The following is a 6,000-nucleotide window of genomic DNA, read 5'->3' on the forward strand; positions in this document are numbered from 1 at the left end:
TCCATTGTTTTTCTGGTTTCTATTTCATTGATTTCTGCTCTGATCTTTGTGATTTTTCTTCTCCGGATGGGTTTAGGCTTCCTTTGCTGTTCTTTCTCCAGCTCCTTAAGGTGTAGGGTTAGGTTGTTCATTGGAGATCTTTCTTGTTTCTTGAGAAGGGCTTGTATTGCTATATATTTTCCTCTCAGGACTGCCTTTGCTGTGTCCCACAGATTTTGAATCATTGTGTTTTCATTATCATTTGTTTCCATAATTTTTTTCAATTCTTCTTTAATTTCCTGGTTGACTCAGTCATTCTTTAGAAGGATGCTCTTTAGTCTCCATGTATTCGGGTTCTTCCCAAATTTCCTCTTATGAATGAGTTCTAGCATCAGAGGATTGTGGTCTGAAAATATGCAGGGAATGATCCCAATCTTTTGATGCCAGTTGAGACCTGATTTATGGCCCAGTATGTGATCTATTCTGGAGAATATTCCATGTGCACTAGAGAAGAATGTGTATTCTGTTGCTTTGGGATGGAATGTTCTGAGTATATCTGTGATGTCTATCTGGTCCAGTGTGTCATTAAGGCCTTTATTTCCTTGTTGATCTTTTTCTTGGATCATCTGCCCATTTCAATGATGGAGTGTTAAAGTCCCCTACTATTTTTGTATTATTGTCGATGTGTTTCTTTGATTTTGTTCTTAATTGGTTTATATAGTTGGCTGCTCCCATGATAGGGGCATAGATATTTGAAATTGTTAGATCTCCTTCCTGGACAGACACTTTGAGGGTGATATAATCTCCTTCCTCATCTCTTACTATAGTCTTTGGCTTAAAATCTAATTGATATGATATAAGGATTGCCACCCCAGCTTTCTTTTTTGAACATTAGCATGGTAAATTGTTTTCCACCCCTCACTTTCAATCTGGAGGTGACTTTGGGTCTAAAATGATTTTCTCATAGACAACCTATTGATGGTTTTGGTGTTTTTTTTTAATCCATTCTGATACCCTGCCCTGTGTCTTTTGATTGGGCATTTTGCCCATTATATTCTGGGTAACTATTGAGAGATATGAATTTAGTGCCATTGTATTGCCTCTGCAGTGAATATTACTATATATTGTCTCTGTTCCTTTCTGGTCTACTATTTTTAGGCTCTCTCATTGCTTAGAGGACCCCTTTCAATATTTTCTGTAGAGCTGGTTTGGTGTTTACAAATTCTTTGTTTGTCCTGGAAAGTTTTTATCTCTCCTTTTATTTTCAATGATAGCCTAGCTGGATATAGGATTCTTGGCTGCATGTTTTTGTCGTTTAGTACTCTGAATATATCATGCCAGCTCTTTCTGGCCTGCCAGGTCTTTGTGGATAAGTATGCTGCCAATCTAATATTTTTACCATTGTATGTTACAGACTTCGTGTCCTGTGATGCTTTAAGGATTTTCTCTTTGTCGCTAAGACTTGTAAATTTTACTATTAGATGACAGGGTGTGGACCTATTCTTACTGAATTTGAGGGGGTTCTCTGCACCTCCTGGATTTTGATGCTTTTCCCCTTTGCCATATTAGGGAAATTCTCTGCAATAATTCTCTGCAATATACCTTCTGCTCCCCTCTCTCTTTCTTCTTCTGGAATCCCAATTATTCTGATGTTGTTTCATCTTACAGTATCTCTTATCTCTCAGTTTCTCCCCTTGTGGTCCAGTAGTTGTTTCTCTCTCTTTTGCTCAGCTTCTCTGTCATTTGGTCTTCTATATCACTAATTCTCTCTTCAGCCTCATTTATCCTAACAGTGAGAGCCTCCATTTTTTTATTGTATGTCATTAAGAGCTTTTTTAAATTTCAACTTGGTTAGATTTTAGTTCTTTTTTATTTCTCCAGAAAGGGCTTTTATTTCTCCAGACCGGGCTTCTCTAATATCTTCCATGCCTTTTTCAAGCCTGGCTAGCACCTTGAGAATCATCATTCTGAACTCTAGATCTGACATATTACCAATGTCCGTATTGATTAGGTCCCTAGACTTCGGTACTGCCTCTTGTTCTTTTTTTTGTGGTGAGTTTTTCTGCCTTGTCATTGTATCCAGATAAGAATATATGAAGGAGTGAATAAAATACTCAAAGGGTGGCCAAGACCCCAGGAAAATGTGCTTTAACCAAATCAGAAGAGACTCCAAATGATGGGGGGAAGAAAGTGGGTAAAAAGAAGTTCAGAAATTTTTTTTTTAAGTAAACAAATAAAGAAAATATATATATACATTAGATTGTTGAATAGAACAGGGTCTCCCACTTAATTTTGGGAGTATTTTGGTCTCTTAGAAGAAACTAAAGAAAGTATCTCCCAAAATTTTAAAGAATAAAAAATATATATAATGGTAAACACAATGAAGTGATGGAATATGATTATAAAGATGAAAATTTTTTAATTTCTATAAAAGGAATTGATAAGGATAAATTGGTTGGGAGAATAAAGAATAAGAAATTGGAGACAATTTGCTGAAGCTGGAGATTATAACAAAGCCCTGTGCTAGTTATAGGGTGTATTTTGATCTATTAGAAGAAGTTGTAACCCAAAATTTTTTTTAGAAGAAAAAACCCTATGTGTAAACAAAAAATTAAGTTAGATGCAATGAAGGATAAAATATGACTTTAATAATGAAGCCTCCAAAAAAATGGTTTTTTTTTTGTTTTGTTTTGTTTTTCATGAAAGGTATTGTTAAGAGAAACTAGTTAAAAATGTTAAAAGAGGAAAGGGTAAAATTAAAAAAAATTTAGCGGAAAAAAAATAAAATTTAACAAATTTATTAACTGTGCAAGACTAAAGAATCATGGGGAGAAAGCCATGAATTCCATGCTTTGCTTTCTCCTCCTCTGAATTCCGCTGTTCTCTTGGTACGTGAACTTGGTCTTGGCTGGATTTCTTGTTGACCTTCTGGGGGAGGGGCATATTATAGTGATTCTCAAGTGTCTTTGCCCAAGGCGGAAATGCATCGCCCTTACCAGGGGCCAGGCTACGTAATCCGCTCGGGTTCACTATCCCTGAATGCTTTCTGTAGAGTTCCAGAGCTCAGGAATGAAAATGGCGGCCTCCCAAACTCTGGCCCAGAGGAACAGAGTGCTTGGGGCCCCACTCCTCTATGCGCCCTCGGAGAAAAGCGCTCAGTCACTCCCATCTCCCTGGCCTCCAAACTGTGACCAAGCTTCTCTGTCTCTGGCACACAACCCTGCCTGGAGTCTCTGAACCCCTCCGATCCCTAAGTTCTTCCAGGGGGGTCTCCCCGGATCTTATGGGGTCCCTGCTCACAGAGAAATGGCCTGTGCCACGGTTCACGATAAGGTAATCCCAAGTTGAGAGCTCGCTCCCCGACTCCGTATCTGTAGCTGGCTTCCCCACTCTAATACCTATGAGCTCTGCAACACTCAGACAGCCCCGATCCTTCTGTGAGCCTGAGCGACCTGAGGCCACGCTCTCCTCGCATGGGCTTCATCCCGGTTTAGCCTCTGGAGGGATGTCCCTCAGTGGAGCAGACTTTTAAAAGTTCTGATTTTGTGCTCCATTGCCCTGCTTCTTGCTGGGAGCGCCCCCCCGCCCCCGCCATGGTCTATCTTCCCATCACTTTGATTTCACTTCTCCGCTGGTCCTACCTTTCAGAAAGTGGTTGATTTTCTGTTTCTAGAATTGTTGCTCTTCTTCTATTCGGTCTCCTGTTGGACTTGTAGGTGTTCGGGATGGTTTGATAAGCTATCTTGCTGATCTCCTACTATCTGATGTTGTCTCAGTGGGCTACTTTTCTCCGCCATCCTGACTCCTCCCTGGTTTGCCTTTTTTTTTTCTTTTAAATCATGGCCATGTATTACTTTTAAAGAACCCCTTTGTGTTGGTGAAACAAAAACTTGGTTTTTTCCTTCCACACTAATTAGAGTCATTTTCACCCTAAATATTATGTACTTTAATTTTAAGGAAATGGCATAAATAACTATATTGTTTCTTCTGATTACAAAACAACACTTACCCAGTATGAAAAGATGAAATACAACAGAACTTTATAAAGTTTGCTGACTGAAGAGGCTGTGGGGGCTCATACAGTGTCATTAAAGGCTTTAGTCTCCGACAGAAAGGGGTTCACATTCCAGACATATCCCTTCCTTGCTGAACGACTCAGGGCAAGGGACGTAACTTGGCTGAGCCTCCATTTTTCCACGTGCAAAATGGGCATGACGACACTCTCCCTCAGAGTGATATTATGAGAATTTTTGTGAGACAAGCCACGTAAAACTCTAGCACCTTGTCTGGCACAGGGGAGCTCTAGACGAAATTGTTGTTATCTGTATGCTTGAGAAGTTCCCGAAAGGGACGGAGGACTCTGCCTCATGACAGGGACCATGCACATGTGTTTGGAGTCCCTGTGCCAACTGCTTTCCAAAAGCCCTGCTTTTTTTTTTTTTTTTTCATTTCTTTTAATACAGAGAGCGGTGAGGTCCTGGCATGTCTTTATAAAGAGAAATGCAAATTGTCCTCACTCAGGGGTGTGGAAAATACAGTAGAAGAATTGCAGTTGATGATGAATCAGCCTTTAATTAGTTGGGGGGCTAGGGCCCAGTAAAGACCAGTCCTGTGCTCCCCTCTCTCCATGGTAAATAAAACCCAGCCAGGACCAGGGAGCCCACCAAGGATCTTGAAAACACTTGGCCTGTTTTCCCATTTATTTCCAGCAGAGGGCAGTGAAAGATGTTCTCATCAATTACTCTGCCCACCTGCCTTGCTAATCAATCAGAAACTGCATTTAATCACTTTGCATCTAAAAGAGGAAATTCATCCCCCATTCTGCCCCCCCCCCCGTGATTAGACTTATGCCAGAAGCTTAAAAAAAAAAAAAAAAAACATTTGGGATGGATCTGAGAACTGGAAATAAAAGCCATTTTGTCACAGGACACTGCCTTTGGCTGTGACCATTGAACAAGGTTTTATATGGCTCTGAGGGCAGTGGATTGTGTGGTTTTGCCAAGTGTGATTTCAGAGGGCTGGTGGACAGACTCTTGTGTCCTCTGTGGTCTCGTGGCAGAGAGTGTCAATCAATGCCCACTGTCACTGCACGTGGCTAATGGGAGAGGCCGGGGAGAGGAGAGCGAGACAGAGCGTGTGCTTTGCATTAGGTACTCCTGGGTCCCTGCACAGTCTAGCCACGGGGCCTGATGGAGCTGCCGTGTGTAAGTTGGTCCCCAGCGGTATTTGGGACATACTTCTACTGAAGGATTACTGCTTGTTTCACTGAAATTCAGATTTCATTGGGCATCCTGCGTTTTTTATTTGCTAAATCTGGCAACCCCAGGCTTTGTCAAATTTCTCAACTTCTCTGAGCCTTAGTTTCCCAGACGTAAAGTGGAACAACTGTAAAATCAGCCTCGTAGGACAGTATTAAAGTGAAATTTGTACAACACCTGGAGTCCAGAGCTGAACCCAAAATGAGCTGTTCGGGAGATGGTACTTACTACGGTTAGTTCCCAAACAGATGTTTTTCTCCATTTCAGCTATATTGTCACAGGTGATAATAGAGGTAACATTAAGTTCTACGATCAGACCCTGTCCATTGTTAAATGGTACAGCAACTTCAGACTGAGCTCCTTAAGGACACTGTCATTTTCCAAGACCCCAACAGCTCCCCCACCGAAAAATCAAACTGTCCTCCAGACTGCACTCTAAAAGGTGACCTTTTATTATAAGGTATCTTGTTAATGAATCCAGGGCACCTGGGTGGCTCAGGGGGTTAATCCTCTGCCATCGCTCTCTGCCTGCCTCTTTGCCTACTTGTGACCTCTCTCTCTCTGTGTCAAATAAATTGCAAAAATCTTAAATAAATAAATAAAAATAAATGATAAAATAAATTTAAAAATAAAATTAATAAAATAAAAAAAATTTACAAATAAAATATTAAAAATTAATAATCATCTTCATAATAAAACTACTAATAAAATAAATAAATTGATAATTGCCCAGGTTACATTTGAAAGCAGAATTTTCAGGACA

General features: G+C 40.4%; 1 pseudogene; it reads left to right on the top strand.

Annotated features, from left to right (window-relative positions):
• Window positions 1–5,696, top strand: part of LOC123930002 — a 29,682-nt pseudogene extending 23,986 nt beyond the window's left edge.
• The last annotated feature ends 304 nt before the right edge of the window (window positions 5,697–6,000 follow it).

This window comes from Meles meles, chromosome 18 (genome assembly GCF_922984935.1).
Source record: "Meles meles chromosome 18, mMelMel3.1 paternal haplotype, whole genome shotgun sequence".
In the NCBI taxonomy this organism is placed as follows: domain Eukaryota; kingdom Metazoa; phylum Chordata; class Mammalia; order Carnivora; family Mustelidae; genus Meles; species Meles meles.